Source organism: Rattus norvegicus, chromosome X, assembly GCF_021556685.1.
Source record: "Rattus norvegicus strain SHRSP/BbbUtx chromosome X, alternate assembly SHRSP_T2T, whole genome shotgun sequence".
Taxonomy (NCBI): Eukaryota; Metazoa; Chordata; class Mammalia; order Rodentia; family Muridae; genus Rattus; species Rattus norvegicus.
Window position 1 is genome coordinate 125,512,727 of NC_141554.1, and position 12,763 is coordinate 125,525,489.

At 42.7% G+C, this 12,763-nt stretch overlaps 1 long non-coding RNA gene across 2 annotated transcripts in view; it reads left to right on the forward strand.

Annotated features, from left to right (window-relative positions):
- LOC147998353 (uncharacterized) overlaps positions 1-12,285 on the forward strand; it is a 33,327-nt gene extending 21,042 nt beyond the window's left edge. For both annotated transcript variants that reach the window (XR_015646706.1, XR_015646707.1), the window contains 2 exons: positions 9,034-9,143; positions 11,332-12,285. This is a non-coding gene — a long non-coding RNA (uncharacterized LOC147998353). The remainder of the gene's footprint in view (positions 1-9,033; positions 9,144-11,331) is intronic.
- Positions 12,286-12,763: the final 478 nt, after the last annotated feature.

Sequence of the window (12,763 nt, forward strand, 5' to 3'; positions counted from 1 at the left end):
AGACATAGCATACTTATACAATCCAGGCTCCTAATGATGAAGCCATGACTTCAGCCACCACATTCTAGAGCAGTGGTTCTCAAACTTCCTAACACTGTAACCCTTTAACACACAGTTCCACATACTGTAGTGAGCAGCCACCATAAAATTATTTCATTGCCATTTCACAGCTGTAAATTTGCTACTATTATGAATCATAATGTAAATATCTGATATACAGGATATCTGGTACTTGACCCCCTCACATGTTGAGAACTGCTGTGCTAGATAGATGTTTGATCTGGTAATAAGCTTTTCTCAATTGATGTGATCATTTTAAAATTCAGATTACACTCATCCCTCATGTACAGAATTATGACCATAACTAACTGTGGTAATGATTATTTAGTTTTGCAACGAACAATTTGATGAAGCCTCCTCTTCACTACAACTGCTTCTACTAACACAAACACACACACACACACACACACACACACACACACACACACACACACACACACACACACTTCTTCATAATGGTTCAAGAGAAGGGAGAAGAAATACCCTCTGGGAGTGCAAACTTATACAACCACTTTGAAAATGAGTATGGAAGTTTCTCAGAAAAATGAGAATCCATCTCACTCATGAGCATCAGCTATACTTGTGAGCATATACCCAAAGCGCAAGGACTGCCACAAGGACATGTCCTCAACCATGTTCATAGCAGCTTTATTTGTATTAGACAAAATTGGCAACAACCTAAGTGCCCATCAACTGAAGAATGGATAAAAAAATGTAATGCAGTACATTTACATAATGGAGTATTATGCAGCTATTGTAAAAATGACAGCATGAAATGGACTGCCAAATGGATGGAATTAGGAAAATAAAATATCATCTAAAGCTAGGTACCCAGCCCCAGAAAGACAAATATGGCAGGTACTCACTTAGAAGTGGACGTTACCTGCTGTGTAAATGATAATCATTTACAATCCACAGACCTGTAGAGGGTAACTGGTGCTTTGAATATGCTTGGCCCAGGAAGTAGCCTATTAGGAGGTGTGGCCTTGTTGAAATAGGTGTGGCTTTGTTGGAAGAAGTGTATCACTGTAGGAGTGGGCTTTGAGACCCTCTTCCTAGCCATGTGGGAGCTAGTCTTCTCCTAGCAGCCTTCAGATGAAGATATAGAGCTCTCATCTCCTGTGCCATGCCTGCCTGAACACTGCTTCCCTGATTATAACAGACTGAATCACTAAACCTGTAAGCCAACCCCAATTAAATGTTATCCTTTATAAAAAAAAAAAAAAGAAATATCCTCTGGAAGTGTGTAATGAACAAAAAATATTTTCTTGTAGCAATAGTATAGAAATTAAGTGGTTTGATTACTTTGTATTTATTTGAGATAAAGCCTCACTGTGTGTTCATGGCTGCCCTAGAACTCATTTTGTGGGTCCTGTTGGGTTGGCCTCAAACTCAGAATCCCACCTGCCTCCACTTCTTGAGTATTGGAATTAAAGGCTTATGCTACTATAACTGACATTAAATGGCTTCATATAATTCAATCAATAAGACTTGAAATGATCCCCACACAGTAGTTACTGAAAACCACACTAATCAAGCCAAGTAATAATATGAGTCCTTTAATAGTGTCCAGACCAAGAATAAGTTAATGCCGCCAAAAAGTTTCCTTGTGCCAAGGCTTAGGTGTACAGTATTTTTAAAGTAATTTATTTTTATTTTTACGTGCATTAGTGTTTTTGCCTACATGTATGTACATGTGAGGCTGTCGGATGTCCTAAAACTGGAGTCACAGACAGCTGTGAGTTGCCATGTATATTCTAGGAGTTGAATCATAGTCCTTTGGAAGAGGAGCCCATGCTCTTAAGCCCTGAGCCATCTCCAGACCATGGGGCACAGTATTTTTAAACACAAAAGCCACAATTACATCAGTATTAAAGGGGGTTGAGCAACCTTAAAATATAGCTTTTTTTTTTTTGTAGAGCTTAGGATTTTCCATACAACACAATAATTTTTGATTTCCATTTCCTCTAGTTAATTTAGGTTGATGTCTTCTGCTTGCATGCTTAATTATTTTGGTTTATACATCTGGACAGTGCACAGCCAGAGTCACAGTCAGCCCCAAAAGTGTTGCCAAGGGGGATGTGGCTATTGAGAAGTAGAAGCAGAGTAGTGTCTAGGCAGACACAAAATGGAGTCAGAACAAGATGGTGTTACTTTAGTGACTTCAATATTTCATTTTAATTACTTTAAAACCCTTGATCACTTCTAGTTTCGATCAGCTGTGACCCTGTGCCACAGCAAATTTGTTCCCAGATCCCACAGGGAGAGAGCCGGACTCCCAGAAGTGCTTACACAGGTGAGACCACCATTTCTGCTTGAAGGAACCTGCGTAGAGCTGTCAGGACACAGGAACTTAGAAGCAGTCTGGGACAAGATCCCTCCAGTTTCTGAGTGCCACAGCTCTCAGTTCCCAAGTGCTGCTGGGAGAGACCTGGTCTCCCAGGAGTGCTGGCTCACAGGATTCCAGGAGGGTCAAGCCACTGTCAGAGACAGCAAGACAAGCTAATACCAGGGACAACCTTATGGGGAGAGGCAAGTACAAGAACCTAAGCAACAGAAACCGAGGCCACTTGGCATCATCAGAACCCAGTTCCCCCACCAAAGCAAATACTGGATATCATAACACACCAGAAAGGCAAGCTTCTGATATAAATTACATGTCATGATGATGTTAGACGACTTTAGGAAGGACATAAATAACTCCTTTAAAGAAATACAAGACAACACAGGTAAACAAGTAGAATCCCTTAAAGAGGAAACACAGAAATCCCTTAAAGAATGACATGAAAACACAACCAAACGTGTGAAAGAATTGAACAAAACCATCCAAGAGTTAAACATGGAAATAGAAACAATAAAGAAAGCACAAAGGGAGACAACCTTGGAGATAGGAAACTGGGGGAAGAGATCAGGAGTCATAGATGCATCACCAACCGAATACAAGAGATAAAAGAGAGAATCTCAGAACAGAAGATACCATAGAAAACATGGACACAACCCTGGAGATAGAAAACCTAGGGAAGAGATCAGGAAAAAATCATAGAAGAAAACTCCCCTAACCTAAAGAAAGAGATGCCCGTAAACATACAAGAAGCCTACAGAACTCCTAATAGATTGGACCAGAAGAGAAATTCCTCCTGTCACATAATAGTCAAAACACCAAATGCACAAAACAAAGAATATTAAAAGCAGTAAGGGAACAACAAAAGGAGGGAGACTATACCGTAGAAAAAGTAAGACAGTACATCTCCTTGGAACAAAACAAAAAGAAGAGAGACACACAAACATAATTCCACCTCTAACAACAAAAATAACAGGAAAGAGGACCCAGCATTTTCTACTCCTTTTGGGTGTCATTGTGTCCCATTGGTTTGTTTATATGGTGAATTATATTGATATATTTTCATATATTGAGCCATCCCGGCATTCCTGGGACGAAGCCTACTTGATCATGATGAATGATCATTTTGATGTGTTTCTTGATTGGATTTGTGAGTATGGAGTATTTCTGCATCAATATTCATACAGGAAATCAGTCTGAAGTTCTCTTTCTTTGTTGAGTCTTTGTGTGGTTAAGGTATCAGGGTGACTGGCCTCATAGAATGAGTTTGGCAGTGTTCCTTCTGTTTCTGTTTTGTGGAGTAGATTGAGGAGTATTGATAATTAGCTCTCCTTTGAAAGTTTGGTAGAATTCTGCATTAAAACTATCTGGCCCTGGGCTTATTTAGTTGGCAGACTTTTAATGACTGCTTCTATTTCTTTAAATAGCTTACTTGATCTTGAATTGACCTTGAAAAGTGGTATAGGTCTAGAAAATTGTCCATTTTGTTCAGATTTTCCAATTTTGTGGAGTATAGACTTTAGAAGTAGTGAGTGAGACCTGGAGGACGCTGAGGGAAGCTTCCATACTGCTCAAATAGTATTCGAGTGCCCTATGTCTGCTGGCATACTGTGTGACACAAGTTAGAGAATCTTACCAAACTAGTGATCTTCACTTTGGGCCTGGAACAGGGCAGTGGCTACTTCCCCTTTCTTCATGGAGGTCCCCTCTGGTGCTGGCAGTCTGGCACCTTCCCATAATGACAATGGATGGTTGACTACTCCAAAGCAAGGGTTGCTTCCCCATTGATCCAAAGGCCATATAAATATGCTTGCTACTATGCAATACAGTCGTATCTCTGGACTAGATGCTAGTCCCTGGAGTCTGTTTCAAGGATTTATGACTCTGCTTCCCTCACCGCCCCTGATTCTGGCTTCCACATCTGGTTCCATGAAAAGAGACCCTTGAGAAGACCTCTACAACCAGCTGGGTAGGTGGACCTCTCTGAAAATGGGCAACAGCCCCTCTCACAGATAGAGCAGTCAGATAAACATTTGAGGGGAGTCCTGGAGAACAGGCATATAGCGATTTCTATTAAACAGCTCAATACCTTTTGTGATAAACTTCATAGACCCCTGCCCCTGCATCCTGGTGGGGCATGCTGGGATAGACACACTTGAGATTGGACAATCTGCCAGGCCCGAAAGAAAGACTTTGAGGATGAGCTTCCATCCTATTTTATTCCCAGCTGTTGCCTCTGGATCTGCCTCTCTCACAGGCTCTGCACTGAGGTCACCTAAGGTCTTCCTGAGCAATCCCGAGGGCCAGAAAATGAGCAAGAATTCAATAACAGGTTCTGAGCCACCCCCGAACCAGAGCCTCCTATAAATAAAGGAGGTGTCGAACCCTCCCAAGAGGGTTTTACAAAGTGAAGTCAACAAAGATTTACCCTACACTGAAGGGCCTCTAGCCTTAAGGCTCTGAGGAGAAGGAAAAAGATTCCACTCTGACATCACCATTATCACCTCTCCCATCCCTCACCCCCAACCCCTACCCCTTCCTATCACTGCCACCCCTATCCCCCAATTTCCCACCTACCCTGGCCTATCACTAGGAAAAGACCCCAGAGGCCCTGGCAGCCAAAGGCACCAGTGCCTATTGCCCTGCCCTCCCTCTGGCAGTGGCAGCTTGGCCACTGTCCTTGGGGGCTTATCTATGATTCCATTGTATGAGAAAATGCTGAATCCTGGGGCTGCCAAGGATGACAAGGATCTCTCATACACACATCCCACCCCATCCCACGCCACAGCAGTTCATCACGTGCAGGCTTTCCCACAGTAGCCCACACAGGCAATGTGTTCCTTTCAGCCCAATGTGCTTTCTTTCTAAAGCTAAATTCTGCACTGTTGATAACCAAATAAGCTACAATACATATTGTGGCCTTGTGATAACAGCTCCCTCAGCCAAGGTCTTGCTACTTTTTCCCAACTTATTAATCTTTTTGTGTCCTAACAGTGCCTCCAGCTTAAACCTAACAATACAAACACATTATAAACTGTTAAAAATAATTAAAACATACAAGTTAGTTATCAAGTACTTAATACTCTTTAATATGTTCATATATTCTTCTAATTATACTTACGATTAATTACCAAAATAAGATTTATTTGGCCTCCTATGTCTATGTTTTATATATGAGACTCAATTCTCTCTATAGTTGTAACTTGGATTCATACATACATACATATAACTTGGCTCCAAATCTTTTAAACGAATATATATCTACTAAAAACATAAATGTTTTTATTTGTGTGTGTGTGTGTGTGCTTTTTTTGACTCATTGCTTTTTTATTAGATCTTTATTTACATTTCAAATGTTATTCCGTTTCCCAGTTTCCCGGACATAAGCCCCATATACCATCCCCCTCCCTTTCTTCTATAAGAGTGTTCCCTTCCACATCCACCCCGCTACCGCACCCCGTGCCGACAATCCCCTACACTGGGGATCCAACCTTGGTAAGACCAAGGGCTTCTCCTTCCATTGGTGCCCAACAAGGCCATCCTCTGCTACATATGCAGTTGGAGCCATGAGTCAGTCCATGTATAGTCTTGGGTAGTGCTTTGGTCCCTGGAAGCTCTGGTTGGTTAGCATTGTTGTTCTTATCGCGTTACAAGCCCTTTCAGCTCTTTCAGTCCTTTCTCTAATTCCTCCAACGGGGGTCCCATTCTCAGTCCAGTGGTTTGCTGCATTCACTTCTGTATCTGACATACTCTGGCTTTGTCTCTCAGGAGACATATATACCTGGCTCCTGTCAGCATGCACTTCTTAGCTTCATCAATCTTATCTAGTTTTGATGGCTGTATATATATGGGCCACATGTGGGGCAGGCCCTGAATGGCCGATCCTTCAGTCTCTGCTCTAAATTTTGCCTCCATATCACCTCCTATGGATATTTCTGTTCCTGCTTTTAAGAAGGAGTGAAGCATCCGCATTTTGGTCATCCTTCTTCTTGAGCTTCCTGTGGTCTGTGAATTGCATCATAGGTAATTCGAGCTTTTGGGCTAATATCCACTTATCAATGAGTGCATACTATGTGTGTTTTCCTGAGATTGACTTACCTCACTCAGGATGATATTTTCTAGTTCCATTCATTTGTCTATGAATTTCATGAAGTCATTATTTTTGATAGCTGAGTAGTACTCCATTGTGTAGATGTACCACATTTTCTGTATCCATTCCTCTGTTGAGGGGAATCTGGGTTCTTTCCAGCTTCTGGCTATTATAAATAAGGCTGCTGTGAACATGAACATAGTGAAGCATGTGTCTTTGTTGTATGTTGAAGAATCTTTTGGGTATATGCCCAGGAGAGGTATAGCTGGGTCCTCGGTTAGTGCAATGTCCAATTTTCTGAAGAACCTCCAGACTGATTTCCAGAGTGGTTGTACCAGTCTGTAATCCCACCAATAATGGAGGAGTGTTCCTCTTTCTCCATATCCTTACGAGTATCTACTGTCACCTAAGTTTGTAATCTTATCCATTTTCACTGGTATGAGGTGGAATCTCAGGGTTGTTTTGATTTGAATTTCTCTGATGACTAAGGAGTTGAACATTTCTTTACGTGCTTCTCAGCTATTCGATAGTCCTCAGCTGAGAATTCTTTGCTTAGCTCTGTACCCCATTTTTAATAGGGTTATTTGGTTCTCTGGAGCCTAACTTCTTGAGTTCTTTGTATATTTTGGATATAAGGCCTCTATCTGTTGTAGGATTGGTAAAGATCTTTTCCCAATCTGTTGGTTGCCATTTTGTCCTAATCACAGTGTACTTTGCCTCACAGAATCTTTGCAGTTTTATGAGGTTCCATTTATTGATTCTAGATCTTATAGCATAAGCCACTGGTATTTTCTTCATGAAATTTTCCCAGTGCCCATCTGTTCAAGACTCTTCCTCACTTTTTCTTCTATTAGTTTGAGTGTATATGGTTTGATGTAGAGGTCCTTGATTCACTTGGACTTAAGCTTTGTACAGGGTGATAAGCATGGATCGATCTGCATTCTTCTACATGTTGACCTCCAGTTGAACCAGCACCATTTGCTGAAAATGCTATCTTTTATCCATTGAATGGTTTTGGCTCCTTTGTCAAAAATCAAGTGCCCATAGGTGTGTGGGTTCATTTCTGGGTCTTCAATTCTATCCCACTGGTCTATCTTTCTGTCTCTGTACCAATACCATGCAGTTTTTATCACTATTGCTCTGTAATACTGCTTGAGGTCTGGGATGGTGATTCCCCCTGAAGTCCTTTTATTGTTGAGAATAGTTGTCCCTATCCTGGGTTTTGTCTTATTTCAAACGAATTTGCAAATTGCTCTTTCTATCTCTATGAAGAGCTGGATTGGAATTTTGATGGGGATTGCATTGAATCTGTAGATGGCTTTTGGCAAATTGGTCATTTTTGCTATATTAATCCTGCCAATCCATGAGCATGGGAGGTCTAGGCGCGGGCAGGAATCAGAGTCCTGCCCCTGATTTCTCTTAGGTCCTTGCACCCAGGGGGCACAGCTGGCATTAGGTGATTCCCTCTTGGGTCTGGACTGTGGGCAGAGGGTGTTCTCCTGACTTCTCAGGAGTGTCTGCACTTCTGAGGGTCCAGCTCTCTCCCCCATGGGATTTGGGTGCAGGGAGCTGTTTGGCTGGTTCAGTTCAGTCCTGGGCGCAGACCAGAACCTCGGGTACCAGCGGCTGTCTGTTCCTATATCTCTGTGTCCAGAGGCACTGTGCAGTTTCCCCCTCGGACCAGGGGTGTGGGCAGAGGTGTGCAGAAGTGGCAGTCTGTCCTGCAGTCTCAGGATGTCTGCAGTTCTGGGTGTTCAGCTCTCTTCTCCACGGGATTTTAGAACTCATGTTCTTAAGTATAGAACCATCTCTCCAGTTCCTCCCCCTTTTTCTCTAGCAAAATTTCCCCAGGCCAAGATATTTTGAACAAGACTATTAGAACTAAATAGAATTCAAGTGGGATGAAGAACTGGAATCAGGAATAGAAGTGCTTCTGAATATATACCGAGGTAACTGAAAGAAGAAACTTGAGCAAGTGTGTGTGCCCACACAGTCACACCTATATTGCTCACAATATGTAAGAGAAGCACTACAGCATCCTTTGGAGGATAAATGATTAATGAAATACATATTATTAACGGCTTCAATCCCTCTTTATAATCAAGGTGTAATGAAACACTACTTCAGAAACCATTAGTCCAGAAACACCCTCTGAAAAGAATGACGCCAATTCATGCTATAGCATGGTTATCTCTTGAAATTCTTTTGCAACAAGGCCTAATCTAGACATGGGAGCAATAATGGACTATATTTACATGTATAGGGGGTCCATGCAGTTGTCAAATTCACAGAGACAGGAAGTGTGATGATGCCTTGTAGGACCATTCAAACAAGTAAACATGAAAAGAAAAAACCATGCTGCAGCTAGGTCATGGTTGAAGCAAGACTTCCATACTACGCTCCACCCTAACTAGAATACTTATAAATTATGTGACACTCCTATTTATTTATGCATTGAGGTATGAAAAAGTCCATCCCCTATATACCACTGATGTATAAAAAGGCCCCAAATATCACAAGACTAACTGCTCCATCCTTTCAGGATCCTACTTAATGAGGTTTGCACGGCATTGTCTTTAGCAACTTCCCAAACTGCAGAATTGAAGAACAACAAAGCTTTTCTTTCTGGATGCTTCTTTTAAGTCATCTCACGTGAGTACTTGGACTCCATCTATTTCTTTTGTATATACCCTAAAAAGCCCCAACAGCAGTGCACATGTTGAGGAGATCAGGGGTTGCAATACTGAGGGTTTATACAAATAACCAATGCCCCAAGGTGGGTAAATGAATCACACTAATTTTAGACCCCTGATCTCAATACTAGCTTCATAATAAATTTCTTATCAGTGTCTATATAATAGAGTACAGAGAGGTTTGTAGAAAGCTTGCTGGAGATATTAATGTCTGAAAGGTTTGACAGTAGATGAATATTTTCCTGTATGTATGGCCTCATACATAGGTCTGTTTGCCACGGAACTTCAATGACACCACAGTAGGTAAACTGAGGGGGACATAACAAACCAGGAACATTCAGGTTCCTTGTTTCTCTATCTGGTATTACTTAACTGGAAAGTAGGTGCAATCAAAGCTCAACAGAACATGCTAATGAGACTATATTCCAAGGCCGAAAGCCAGATTCACAGTCAAGCCTGAATGAGAATGGACAACCAGGCCTTCCCTGTCTCAGAGCCTAGGTGGTCACACAGGGTTTAATAAAGGACAAGATACGGTGTTGCCTGTAAGGGGATTCTCCAGGGATTTCTTGTTTGCCTATTGGTGATGGGAACCAGTGCATCCAACATTCTAGATAACCATTACTCCTAAGAGGCACCATCAGCTTTCTGCTAAGAGCAATTAGAAAACAGGTTATTGAAATTTTTTATTTTATAAATATGGACGTTTTGCCTGTATATCACATATATGCCTGGTACCTGCGGAAGCCACAATAGGGCTTTGGATCATCTGGAATGGATCAATTAGAAATGGTTGTGAGCTGCCATGTGGGTCTTAGGGCTTGAACCATGATCCTCTGGAAAAACCATCTCTTCAAGCCCAGAAAATAGGTTCTTAAGTCTTACTTAAATCAGTGGTAGTACACATCTGAAGCCTTTGCCATGTCCTTTATTCAATCCCACTGCCAATAAAAACACATCTATAAAAGTTTCCTCAAGTTCCTCAGAAAATTGAATATTGCACTACCTAAGAAGATAGCTATACCACTCCTGGGCATATACCCAAAGGATGCTCCAACATATAACAAAGACACGTGCTCCTCTATGTTCATAGCAGCCTTATTTATAATAGCCAGGAGCTGGAAAGAGCCCAGATGTCCTTTAACAGAGGAATGGATACAGAAAATGTGGTACATCTACACAGTGGAGTACTACTCAGCTATCAAAAAATGACTTCATGAAATTCATAGGCACATGTAATGAGCTAGAAAATATCATCCTGAGTGAGGTAACCCAATCATAAAAAAAAAATCCACATATGGTATGCACTCACTGATGAGTGGATATTCACCCCAAAGCTCAAATTAACCAAGATACAATCCATAGACCACATGAAGCTCAAGAAGAAGGATGATCCAAGTGTGGATGCTTCAGTCCCTCTTTAAAATTGGAACAAAAATATTCATAGGAAGAGATATGGAGAGAAAGTTTGGAGCAGAGACTGAAAGAATGGCTATGTAGAGCCTGCCCCACCTTGGGATCCAGCCCATATACATACAACCACCAAACCCAGACAGTATTGCTGATGCCAAGAAGCGCATGCTGACAGGAGCCTGATATAGCTGTTTCCTGAGAGGCTCTGCCAGAGCATGACAAATACAGGGGCAAATGCTGGCAGCCAACCATTGAACTGAGAATGGGGTCCCCATTGGAGGAGTTAGAGAAAGGATTGAAGGATTTGAAGGGGTTTGCAACCCCACAAGAACAACAATACCAACCAACCAAAGCTCCTAAGGACTAAATCACCATTCAAAGAGTACACATAGACAGATCATGGCTCCAGCTGCATATGTAGCAGAGGATGGCTTTGTTGGGCATCAGTGGGAGGAGAATCCCTTGGTCCTGCCAAGGCTGGAGCCCCCAGTGTAGGGAAATGTCAAGGCAGGGAGACAGGAAGGGGTAAGTGCTTGGGTGGGGGAATAATATCCTTATAGAAGAAGGGGGAGGTTTATGGATGGGAAACTGGGAAGGGGGATAACATTTAAAGGGTAAATAAAAAATATCCATTAAAAAATCAAAAAGGTTTCCTCAAATCTCATTATAGGATCTGTTCTGTCATTAGAATACTATTTAATATATTGACTAAACCCTTTTGTATCTGTTTGTAGGATTGTTTTAAGACTGGGTGCATCAAACATAGGGAAAAATAAGAAGTTTCTGTTGCTCAGAGTTGCACCACCTTCTACCCAGAATAACTCTCCCTAAAGAATCAGGAATAGTTTCTACACTGCTATCTTTGACCTAAAGTCACTTCAGGACAGGTTCTTCTGGACTCATTAACAGCTGGATCATGGGAGAAAATGGATTACACAGGCCAAAAGATCCTATTCATCAAGACCAAGGAAAACATCTTCAGTTTAGTACACCTGGGAATAATGCCCACACAGTACAGAATCAGAAACAAAAGGATTTGAGCCTAGAGACTTTGAAAAGATAAGTGGAGAGTGGAATTAATCTTTAGGGGTCGTCTGTCCTTACAGACTTTTAGAGAGGCTGCCCGGAGCCACAATTTAGGATTGTTCATCAATGGATATGAGGCCAACAGTTCAGAAGTGAAAAACTCGTGATGAAAGACCCACCCCATGAGTCTTAACTCAGAGCTGCAACAGGCTTGAACGAGCCCAGGCACACCCAGATACCTAGGGCCGAGTCACCGTTAAAACTAACAGACCATAAAAGGAAAGGAATACAGAACAGACTAGGAGTACCGGATCTGGCAGGAAGGGATAAGCCCCTAGCCCCCGACATTCAGGACGTCCCAGCCCGCACGTACTCTTTTACCATGTTACAACCTCATTCGAATATGATGCAAACCTGCCAATGTGTGTAGCTATACCTTATTACCTCATCATGTGAAATAACCAATCATATGTGAACATGTCTATATTCCTCGTTTAAATCCACCAATCCCCGTAACTATGTATCTGCTTCTGTACGCCTGCTTCTGCTTCCCCAAACCCTATAAAAGCCCCATGCTGGAGCTGCTGGGCGCGCAAGTCCTCCGAAGAGACTGTGTGCCCGCAGGTACCTGTGTCTTCCAATAAACCCTCTTGCTGATTGCATCCGAGTGGCCTGGGCTCGGTCATTGGGCGCTTGGGGTCTCCTCCTGAGGGAAAGGTCCTCTCCAGAGGTCTTTCATTTTGGGGGCTCGTCCGGGATCTGGAGATCCTCCGCCCAGAGATCACCGACCACCCACCGGGAGGTAAGCCGGCTGGCATCTGTCGTGTCTTGCCCTGTCTTGTCTTGTCTTGTCCTGTGCGCATGTTCAGTTCCTCTCAGTTTTGGACTCAGATCTGGGTTTTGGTCGGAGGAGAAGGCCCAGGGCCTTCAGTGTCTCAGGGTTCAGGACCCTCAGTGCCTCCGTTTGGGCGGGTCAGAGAAGGAGCTGACGAGCTCGGACTTCTCCCCCCCCGCAGCCCTGGAAGACGTTCCAAGGGTGTCTGGAGCCCGGTTCTTTGGGGCTCAGCCCGTATCGGAGGGATATGTGGTTTTGGTTGGAGGAGAGGGTCCAGGACCCTCGGCACCTCCATCTGACTCTTT